The 12,876-nt window shown below is 32.9% G+C and overlaps 1 pseudogene; it reads right to left on the bottom strand.

Moving 5' to 3' along the window:
• Window positions 1-1,275: 1,275 nt before the first annotated feature.
• Window positions 1,276-2,124, bottom strand: LOC132060600 (uncharacterized; annotated as a pseudogene).
• Window positions 2,125-12,876: the final 10,752 nt, after the last annotated feature.

Genomic DNA, 12,876 nt, shown 5'->3' on the forward strand with positions numbered 1-12,876 from the left:
GAAGGGGGTACAGGTACTGGTGCAAAAGGAACAACATGAGAGCAAATAACTAGAAGGATGCAACGCACATAGATCATGACAATTTGTGCTTCTTCGGAGCCAGAACTGGTTGAAGAAACAATATACACTTCAGGACAAAAGTAAATAAATCAACAAACATCTTAGAAACAAATTTAAGAAATTTCTTTCTCAACTTGATATAATTGAAGTTGCAGATGGAAGATGAAATTCATTCTTGCAACTCACTGAATTTCTTCTAATACACATTGATCAAACTCTTGAGACTGCATTATCTGTCTATTTGAAAAAAGACAGGGGGAAAAAAAAAAAAAAAAGACTGTAGCAGAAGGTATACAGAAAAAGTAATGATGTAAAAGAAAATCATAAGAGCAACAAGTATGAATACCAGAACCAGTTGAAATAACTAATAACATTCTTCAGACCAAACTCCAGAAACTCACCAAGCATATATAAATAATCCAAAAGTTTTATATCTCTCAATTTCATATTTGTGAAATGATGGATGGAGAATATACATTCTTGGAATTAATAAGATAGATCACCTTATAACATTATCAACTAGGCAGGGTTTACACAACCGACCTTAGCTCAGTTGGTAGAGATCCTTAGGTCGCTGGTTCGAATCTGGCAGGTCGGATATAATTGTTTTTCAATAATATCTTTTTGGCTTTTTTTCCTAGAGGAAGAGTGTCTTAAATAACACCCCCAAATGTGGAAGGAGGTACACATAAGCTATTTTTTTTTTTTTTAACAGTAGGCATGAGACTGATTTATAATTCCCAATTCTTCTATCTTGACCAGTACTCTTAAAAGTTCAGTGAAAACCTCAAGACCTTCAGGAATCCAACTTTCCCCACCAAGCAACAAAATAATCACCAAGAAATTCAAGGTAGAAAAGATAAATTTCAATTGCTCTAATCAATCAAGATTCAATCTTTATACCTAGTACTTAATCAGCATAAACACTTATTAGATAGTCATGTAAATGGAAATAAATTCCAACATTACCATTAATAAAATCGGTGGAAATAAATCTTCAAGAATCCTGATTTCCCACTAATCAATCATCATTTTGAACCACTAAATAACCAAGCTAGCAAATATGATCATTCTAGGCATCCAAGATTTAATCTTTATACCTAATATGTGAACAAGGTATTTTTCATTCATTCTAGGCATCCAAGATTCAATCTTTATACTGAACTGCACGCACGAAATGATCGAACAATCATGTAAATTTTATAAATTCCAACATCACCATAAATAAAAATCAGTGAGAAAAAGGATATAGAAGCAAGGATATCCAAGACTTACATCAATAAAATCATTGAGGAAACAAGAAGGAACGTTCTTGGCAGGCTTATAAAAAGACAATTTCATCAACTGCCTCAACTTCTCTGGAGACTCTGGCAACAAAATTGAAACAGCCTCATCTACACTCTTCACTTGAAACATCCCATTCTCCATATCTTTTTCCTCAAGACAAACACCAGAACATCCTAAAACCACTTTTTCCACTGCCTCAGGGAACTGAGCAGCCATACTATACCCTACAAAACCACCATAACTCAACCCCACAACTATCATTTTCTTAACCCCATAACCTTCCATAGTCCTCATAACACACTGACCCTGAAATTGTTCAGTTCTTTCAGGTCTAGTAGTATAAGATTCACCAGAAAAAAACAAGTCAGGGACATAAAGATTGAATTTTGATGATAAGGGTGTGATGAATTCACTCCATTGCCACATAGCATTGGCTCCAATACCATGAATGAGAATCAAAATGGGCTTTTTTTCTTTGTGGGTTTTTGGTATCCAGCAGTGCATAATAGTGCCATCACCTAATCTTTTGTGGAAGATTTTAGGCCTGAATTTGAAAAAGAGTATTTGAAGCACTTGTTTCTTGATGCAGTAAAGCTGCAACACTTGGCCATATCCTATAGGAAATCCAATAACAATCTGACAATCATGAAAAATTTGCTGGATTCCAATTGCTTTATGTCCAAAACAAAGTATTGAGAGAAACAAAAGTGTTCTACAGGGAATGTAGGATTTTGTTTTCTTGTTCCTCTTAGACTACGCTTCACTAGTTAATTTATTGATTTTTTTAGAGCATTTTATTTATTTCATCTACTCATTATTGTTGTCACAATATGCTTCAATGATTGATGTTTTGAGGGTCCCAATAGGTTAAAAATAAGGAAAAAAGGGTCATATTTGCCCCTTTACTTCTAAAAAAGGTTTGATATCTCTTCGTTATTCTATCGGTCTATATACGCACCTAATGTTATTAAACGTAATCAAATTACCCTCCATCGGTTAACCCCATCCATTTTAACCACATGACATTCCAATTTATCACATTAATACTTCTTCTTCCATCACCAACACATTCATCATGTGTACCGTCACTACCAACGTAAACCATCTAACCATATATCTTCCATTTCTTTAAAGTAAAAACTAACGAAACCTTTAATTTTCTTACAACAATAACAAAATTGATTATTTCTATTCAAAACACACATGAAATCAACACGATAATTAAGAGGAAAAAAAAGCTGCACTTATGTAAAGTAAGAATATTATATTGGAGTCCAAAGGATCAATTCATTCCAACTGGAAGAAGAAACAAATACAAGTCCACTTTCCTTCTTATATTAACTAGACTAGATAATTAAGAGGAAAAAAAGGAGTAAATAAAGAACTAATATCTTGTGATACGTGGATTGTGAAGATTATTATGTGAGGAGGAATATTGAGATTACCATTAGATATGTTAAAATTGAAAATTAATGGTTTTTTTAAAAAAAAGAAAAGAAAAAAAAGAAATGGAAGATGGGTAAATGAATTATGTTAGTTGTGATGGTGCGCAGAGGCGGATCCAGAATTTAAACTCTACAGGTTCAATTTTAAGATTCTTAGGGTTAGATTCATTATATTTTTAAAGTTATGGGTTCATATCTACTATTTATTGGTATACTTTTCGTAATTTTTTACACATCAATTTATGTTCCATGTCAAAAGTTTGGGATTTAATTGAATCTCTGCCTACAAGGCTAGATACGCATCTGATGATTTTGTGTTGGTGAAAGAAGGATTGGTGTGTGAGTTTGACATGTCCTTTGGCTATAAGGGATGGGGTTAATGGAGGAAGGGCAAATTAAAAATACTTTTATAATGTTAGGGGCATATATGAACTAATAGTGTATAACGTTAGGTGCATATATGAACTGATAGTATAGTGAAGGTAAGATTTAGACCTTTTTCAATAGTGGATAGGCAAATATGAACCTTTTCCCTAAAAATAAACATTGATTTTAATTAGCCTTCTTTGCCATATTTGTTTAACTTCTTACTTAATTCTATTTAACGTAATTTAATACTCCCCCATCTCATTTTAACTGTCCTTTTAGATATTTGTCCCAAAATAATTACTTCCTTCGTTCAATTTTACTCGTCCACTATTCCAAAAATATGTTTTCACTTATCCACTTTGGCATATCAAGAAAATAACAATTTATTTTTTTCTATTTTACCCTTAGCATTAATTAATCATTTCAAATTATTTTCTAACTCACGAAGAAGTCATACACCAATTAATATGGTATTATGTAAATTATGCACTTCGTTTATTATTTTTTAAGAGGTGTGCAAAGTCCACAGTGGACAAGTTAAAATGAACGAAGGAAGTTTACTTTAAGAATTTAAGACTAAAATTGACAGTTGTTTCCAACTATACATTTAACATTAGAGAAGCTTGCACAATATTTAAGAGGAAAAATTAATCTATCTTTATTAAATAGGATAACTTAGTAAAATATACACTATATTTATTGTTTTTCTTAATGGACGTGAAAAAAACTAAAGCTACAGTTAAAATGAGACGGACGGAGTAATACTTAATGTTACTTAACATTACTTATAACGTAATTAATAATACTTGATCATAGTCTTCCTTCTTTTTAATCCTACTATTCTTTTTCTAACTTAATTCTACTTAACACTTTATTATACTACTTAATCCTATTTACTGCCTTGACTAATCAAATCGTAGAAATTGAAATGAACTTGAATAATGTTTTTGTTTGGTGGTGAATTTAAGACTAGTTAAATCGAAAAACAATTTAAATTTGCATTATTGCATGTTGTCCCCATTGAAAATGATATTCTACCTAAACATTAGATGAGGAAATTTTATGGCTAGGAATTGAACAACGCAACGTGGAGGTTGAGCCACTCACTAATGTTTAATCATTGACAGTGACTGCATACTAGTAACGTTTTTAACTTTCTATCTAGGTTATTATTTTAAAGCTTGAAATATTTTCCTATTTTTAAGATAAACGGAAAATCCAAAAGGAGGGGTAAATTGTGAAATAAAAAAATAAAACACCCTAAAGAGCTTTCCAACAAAACTTAATCTTTTCAACCCCTAAAATGACCATTAACGCCTACTATCCTTTGATTAAAGATACGCTAGTAAAAAATATCGGGTATATAAAATATTGAGGGTGACACACCACTAGGAACGTCAAAGTATTAAAAAAAAACTAAATTTTTCTTTAATGATATCACACACGAATCGAATCCATCAGTCAAATTTAAATATTATAAATAGAAAAATAAATCATTGAGATCAAAGTTGTAAAAAACAAAAATTCAGGACAACTTTATTTTTTGTTAGTGTTATTTTCCATACTTTGCAAGACATTGTCAAGATAAAACGTCAATATTTTATATAGTAACCCGATATTAGGATAATGTTCAAGTCTTTTGCACCAAGTAAGTTTTGGTTGAAAAAAGTTTTTTTTATTCTCCAAGACCAAACGTCAATATTTTATATATATATATATATGTGTATATATATATGTAGTTGGATAGTCATTTTGGAAAGTAAGTTTTGTTTGGAAACTTTAGGGTGTTTTATTTTTAGGGCCTCGATTTACTTCTACTTTGGAAAAGGTTCATATTTACCCTCCGTTAAAAATAGGAATATTTCAACTATTTTTAGGGTGTATGACTGATTAATATATAAAAATAATCGTCTCTTTTCCCAATGTTTAATCATTGACAATGATTTTTAACATTTTTAACTTTCTATCTAGGTTATTATTTTAAAGTGGATAGAGTTGAAGATAAACGGAAAATGAAAAGGATTGGAGAACTTTGTGAAATCAAATGGATGATGTAGATTACAAGAAAAGGGTAGAATTTCTCTACCTTTGATTAAAGATTTCGAGTTTAAATTTAGGGTGAGGAACGCTTCCTTTAATGATATCTACACACGAATCTGAATTCATCAGTTAAATTTAAATATTATAAATAGAAAAATAAATGGTGTGAGATCAGTAGATTGTAAAATTCTAAATTCAGGACAACTTGTGAGCATAGGCAAGACATTTCATTAGTTATTTTAGGATCATTGAGTCTTTATTGTCTCAATCCCTCCAACCATAAAACCCATATATATCTATATATATATATATATATATATATATATCACTACTGCACAGCCGGCCCAAATTTAACTTTAATATATAAAAATAATTTATTTTAGCATTTTCCTTTTGCTCGTCATAAAATGATTTGTAGTCGTAAAAGTATTTTAGATCGCGAATTTTAAAAGTCTTGCTTTCTTTTTAGATTTTATGCATAGTCAAATAGTGTTATATATAAACTGAGACGAAGGGAGTATTAAAAGATTGGTGTACATGTCTTCATTAGCCAAATTGGCAAGATCACTTGCACAAAATGACCGTAAACATCACTCACGACTCAATATATTGATCTCAAATTTTGTTAAATTTTATTTTAACATTCGAATTACGAGCTTTTTGTTCCAATTGAAGCATGAACATCTTATAAAGTGTCTCATCGACACTTTTCGATTCTTTTTGACAAAGCGTCTTTTAGGTGCTTAACTAAATAAAATATGTCATCTCCTTTATTATACACAACAATCTAACTAGCAATTCATGTGAACCTAATTGACTGGGCATGGAATTTAAAGAAGAAGAGAGGACTTTTAAGCTTGTAGTGTTAAATGAGTCACGAAGGAGTCACATATATTTTGTGTGGCACCGGTCAATTATAAAAGCCCATGTTAAAGTGAATGAGAGCAAAAATGTAAAAATCAAAATATGTATGGAAAAGTTACAACAAACTGTAAGGACAAAGATCATAGGACAAAGACCGTGGGATAATTAGTGAGGACGACAAATCCTAAAGATTGTCCCTTATATTAAGTAATATATATATATATATATATATATATATTAGGGACAAGAGTTCAACTTCGATATATATATGCGTTGACAATGAAAATTTGTTTTACATATTAGGTAAAATAAACCCACGACAACATGTGAGTATTCACACAAATTATGATATAATGACCTAAAAATAGAGTAACTAACAATATGTTATAACGTATGTTAAAGTATTCTGATAATGCAAAAATCATGTGGATATCAATGTGTATAAATTAAATCGTAAAGACAAAACTTTAATGTACTAATAGTGTAAAGTTACGTTATACCTTAGGGTTCGTTTGGTATGCGGGATAAGGTGGGATATCCCAGTATTAAGTTTGGTATTAATTTTATATTCTGTTTGGTACAAGCTGTAAAATTGTCCCAGGATAACTTTATACCTTGTACCAAATAGAGTATAAAATGAAGTCCAAAACTAATCCTGGGATATCCCACCTTATCCCATCATAGTTGGGATTATTTTATCCCACCTTTCAGATGGGATAAATTAGTCCCAAGACTATAATCCAAGGATTATAATACCGGGATAATTTAGTCCGCGTACCAAACCACCCTAAGTAAAATATAAAGGAAAACTTATGTGATATAACGATTTAGGCCCACTAATTATCCGTTTCAGCAATACTTTTTAAAATATTACAAAAAGTAGATATATCTTCTTTTTATAGCAGATTTTTACTGCATGTATGCACGCATGCATGTAATATATGTATGTATGACTATATGTATGTATATGTGCAAGCTAGTGTATGCGGTGTGTATGATATATGTTTTTTTTTTTTAAATATTGCTATGTTTTTAAGATTCAATGATATCGCCATAATTTATTATTAGGGACGTAAATAGTGCTATTTGTGAAAATTCCCTTAAAATAAACTCACAAGTCACAACAACAATTAACTATTATAGTGAACCAACAATTTTGGTTGAACCGTACAATCCTTCCAATCTATTCATTGAATTCTTAAAGGAACAGCCCATCATTTGATGCAACCAGCATGACAATGGTCCATGGGTTTTATTGGACAAAGACATAAAGGCCATCTGGTGAAACTATTGGCAACGGGATGGCCAAAGAGCTTAATAGATATTTTTTTAATATTTTTAAAATAATTTCATTTTGTAGCCTTATTTAAACTTATTTTAGCATATGTATAAAAACAGTATCATTATTGTATAGAATATGTATCACTACTGTATATGTATATAAAAATGTATCATTCCCTACAATATGTGTATAAAAAATATATCATTGTTGTATATATGTGTATAAATTTATTATATAATTATTATACACTTCACATATACACTTTTTATACTATATATATACACACATTATATGCATTTTTCTATATAATTTGTGTATAATAAATGCATACTCAGTGTATAATGTATACACACTAATTATACATGTATTATACACTATTTACACACAGACAAGGATTATCAGAGAAAAATGGAGACCTCCAAAAAAGTTTATCCTGCCAGATCTGTACCAAATGACCATAGATCTGATGATGTAACGATATTTACATAAACTCCGGCAACAGTTCTCCGACAAAGCAGCAAAACCCAAGCGACATAGATCTGGCCGGAGGAGTTCGAAGATCATGTCCTCCGGCGATTCAACTTGTGAGCCAACTAGGGTTTCAAAGAGCTGTCGATGGACGATCATAAAGAAGTGAATCAAAGAAGAGAAAAGAGAATAACAAATCTATGGTAGCAATGGCAATACTTTACAAGAGTTAGCCTATGGTAATTAGAATTGAGGTGGAAGGTACAGACCGACATAAATGTACACTAGAAGTGGTGTGTACACACAAGTATTAATGAGACCAAAAATTGGTAGCGGACATGTGGAAATAAAAAGGATATAAATTTTCTTGTTAAAGAATTAACTTGCATATAAACATTGAGAAAGTTCTACGTCAGCGGGGCATATGAAGGAGGAGGAGGAGTTGGAGAGAGAACACCGCACCAAGTACTAAAGTTGGGGAGAGAGAGAGAGAGAGAGAAGTGGCTAGGTATTGGCATTAATTTGCTCATAGAGTCCAATTCGGGTACTTATGACCATTTAGGGCTAAAGTTTGTCTTACATATTCCCTAAAAGTCACGTGGTGTCGTTTTTCCTTTATTAAAACGTAGTGGATTAACAATATGGTACTTAGACAAGTCGGAACATTCATTGGCCCAATGAGTAAAACAGGTCATATTTTGCCTTAGGGTTCAAGACAGACCTTATAGTTGATTCACTCAACTGAAATAATAGATTCGCCAAGTAAAAAAATTCTCTCCTATTCTACATTGCACAACAGTAAAAGCAAGAATCTATATAAGTCCCCAAATAAACAAAAGTCATCCATTCAAAATTCCTCCACTCTATTGTTTTACTACATTGTAGTCTCTCTCGAGAACCTTCTTCTTCGCTTCATTGTTCTTCTACAATGCAATCTCTTTTAAATTCTATCAGGAACTTTTTTCTACATCAGAGCTCGAGAATCACATCACTAAAGAAAGATGACAGATTGCCCGTTCTGCAGTAAAGCGAAGCAAAGCCTGCCCTCTAAACTGCTTCATGAGGAAATATTTCCCCATGCCAATGGAGAATGATTACCTAGCTGTTCATGTGATTTTTTTTTCCAGGTTTGGCTCATAGTGGACTCTAATGAAGCCTATGCCCCAAAAACTTAAGGCCCTAATTTTTTTTTAAATTAATACTAAATTTTATGATTTTATTTTCACTTAAATAATATTTTAGTTTATGAAGAAAAATTAAAAAATTAAAAAAAAATAAAAAAAGGAAAGAAAATTGCCTGCTTTTTATACTAAAATATTTTTGAATTTTAATTAAACTACTCATATCTTCATATTAGTAAATAAAATTTTATACGTCAACATCCAACGGATTGTTTGCAAACACATGGTTAACATCTTATTAAATTGAATTAATTCTTACCAATATAAAATCAAATTATCGGTATTCCTAGTTTTCAAAATTTGAAAAAAAAAATTAAAATATTGTTCACGAAAATCCAAAAGCAAAAAGAATTTATTCAATACAATAAGTTTCTTGAAACACTATCATACCATTATTTTCATTCCATTTAATTGTAAATAAAGATTTCGTATGTTTGTGCTATGACTTTTGACAAATTCAACCTTTTATTTGAAAAGAGGTTGACAATAAAATGTTTGAAGCAGAACAATAACTAGGTAGTTGTTCTTTATCAAAACTCCTTAAGGAATAAAAGTGAAGGAGAGAAGGTTAATTGAATAAAATTTACCTTGATTAGAAGTGTGAACTCGACATACTGAGAAGGAAGAAAAGTGAAGGACAGAATGTCAATTGAGATAAATTTAACTGCATATAACTCGGTGAAAAGAAAGATTATTATTGATCACCGGACAACAAAATTAAAATTTCCTATATTGCTAGTAAGACTGAGGCATCCCTATAGTCTTAGAATATATGTAAACAAATAAGTAACACTAACTACTTGATTGATAAAGGCTATCTATCCTTTCTCCTCTTGTCTATCCTTCCTACTTTCCTTTCTCTTCTTCTTACTTTTATCTCTTATGTACACCTCTTGATTAATTCTTTCACCAGATCAAGATCTAGAGAAATGACACTAAAAACAAATGTGTTATGCTTTCCACTTCTTGCGTCAAATAGCTTCGTTGCCCACCGGATGTTGTAGATCAGGATGTTACAACAAATCTCGCCGTGATGAAGTAAGTCCTCTCTAATTGTTCCAAAGACCCTTCCTACCTACTCCTAGTTAGTCTCCTTCATAATCCTTGTACTTCCATATTCTGGACATTTATCCTTAACCAGCTTAGTAAGCTATCCAAGCAAGATCTAGAGAAATGACACTAAAAAAACAAATGTGTTATGCTTTCCACTTTTCCACCACACATTGGCCCCATTTCGATCATCATTAAGTCCATACATCAACCACAAGAAAACTCAAGCTAATCTTTGCCTTGTTAGTAGCCTTTTATGTGCTATTAACCATCCTATAAAGCAATGCTTAGGAGTACTTACCTTATTCCATACCCATCTACTCCCATGCCATATTTCCATCTCTCTCTAAATACTTGTAAATATACCCAGTATTGGATGGTATATTTCCCGGTCAGAAGTAAAATTCAGCCACCCTTCACCCCATTGCTTACATACCCATGTATATTAAGGGAGGAAATTTCTCCTATTTTTTGCACAGTTTTTCCCTACTTCTCATGTATAAACAGTCCCCAGAGGAGAATGGTTAAGTCCACCGAAATTCATTTCCTCTTGATATACGAGTCCTTGTTGGTTCACCCACAAATTATCAGCTTTTTGTGCTATATTCCAAACATACTTTGCAATAACTGCTTCATTCCACACAATGTTATCCAAAATCCCTAGCCATCCCATTTTCTTTAAGTTCTACGAGGATATTAAACTGTGTCCCATGCCACCACACCGGGTGACTTCTTACGACATCTTTACCATCCCGTACGAGAAAATTCCTACATATTAGAATCGGCCTTTTTATCACCTCTTTTGGTAAAATGAATATGGAGGACCAAGCCCTTATATGTATATGTCATTAATGTTTTATTATTGTTTTTATTACCCGCACAAGCCGAACTCTATCGCCGTGTTCATAGACAAGTTTGCATCCATGCTCGAGCTTTTAGCCCCCTCCCCCCCATTTTGTTCATTTTCAATGTCCCGTCCATATGTCTAAGCGAGCAGAAGTGAGCTTTGTCGAGATTCGGTACCGCCAAGATATGTTTATAAAAGTAAGTATGTTTCAAACGTTAATGATTTTCTATGATTACGGTAGGACCACGTACAGAACTATATGTCCTCCAAGCACCTAAAGTACCTTTATTCCACTAAAGATGTTAGATCTTTCCTTTGCATTCCACTCCGGATGGTATATTTCCCGAGCTATTTGAAAACCCATGTTTGAATTTCTCCCACTTTTAAGATTAAGTACCGGCCAAGTCCACCAGTTACCCTTATAAACAACAACATATCATATTCCAAATATATGTGGTTCACACAATGCTATTAATGGCCTATCCCACTTTGGTTTTATGCCACCGAAACTAGCCGACATCTTTACCATCCTAGAGCATTTCCTCTTTTGGTAAAATGAATATAAAGGAGTATTCTTGTCGAGATATTCCATCTAGACAAGATGACAAAGGCTAGCTTTCGAAATGGGATCCCAAGATACCCCTTTCCCCTTTTGGTACCCCGTGGCCCGTATGTCCTTTGTCCCTTGAGAGTTGGGGACCATGCACCCTATTTGAAAACATTCAATGCTATACTATATTGAATTATTATAACACCCGCGAGTATTCGCGAGATATTATCCATCAATAAATTCATGGTTACCATACACCCCACCATTCAACCATTAAGGGCATTAACATCTGAAAAGTAATCGCACAAAGTCTTATTCAACAGAATCATATGCCTTTTTAAGGTCAGACTTATAAGAGCCAGGTAGTATTCTTTCTTCACATACAACCTTACTAGATCTTGGCAGACAAGTATATTTTGAACTATAATTCTTCCCTTCACAAATGCAATTTGGTTAGCAGATATAATGGTTGGTAGAATGTGCTTATTTATTACATATCACACTTAGAAATTATAAAGGGTATTGCAACAAAACCGGGTCTAAAATCTCCCACTCTTCGATGCTTATTCTTAATTCTTGTGATTAGACTTGTATTAATGGCTTTCAAGATGTTACCCGACCAAAAGTCCCGTATTGTTTTGGTAAACATCCTCACCCACCACCTCACCTATCTTTGTAAAACTAGCTATCAGCTCTTGTATCTCCATGTAATGCCCGTGGGCAATTATAGGTTATATTAGCTTTGATCTCCTGTATGGCCCTTGTCTTGCTTGTCTTATCTCCTCAGTAGTTATTCTCCTTCTTTGATCCTAGCAGTGTTCTATAAAATTCCACAAATGCATTCGCAACTTCACTTGGCTCAGTTTGCAGTTGGTTGTGGCCATCCTTGATTGTAAACACCCTATTTGCATTCCTTCTAGCCTTAAGTATGGCATGAAAGAACTTGGTATTTTGGTCCCCCTGAGTTAACCAAAGTACCTTACTCTTTTGCCTCAGGAACAGGTCCCTTGCTTTATTTCACTTCAAACATTCTTGCTCCAGCTTCTTTTCTTCAGAGATGAGCTCATGGTCTGTTGGATTTGTCTGTAGCTGCACTTGACATTCTGTAAGCTGTTGCATACTAAGATCAACCTTCTCCCCAACCTCACTAAATTTGTCTTTATTCAGCCCTCTTAATACACCTTTAAGCTTATTCAGTTTTCCCACCTGTTCATACATTTTGGTACCTTTTTTATCTGTTTACCATCCCTGTAATACTTTACTCTTATATTCAGGGTCTAGACTCCACATGTTGAAGTATCTAAACACATACTTATGCTTAACTCCACCTTCCCAGTTTATGATGCCTGGTGAATGATCAAAAAGTCCAGGACTCATGAAGTGCACCTCTGAAGCTGGAAGATCTGCCACCCACTCATTATTTACTAGGACTT

Source organism: Lycium ferocissimum, chromosome 6 (genome assembly GCF_029784015.1).
Source record: "Lycium ferocissimum isolate CSIRO_LF1 chromosome 6, AGI_CSIRO_Lferr_CH_V1, whole genome shotgun sequence".
NCBI lineage: Eukaryota > Viridiplantae > Streptophyta > Magnoliopsida > Solanales > Solanaceae > Lycium > Lycium ferocissimum.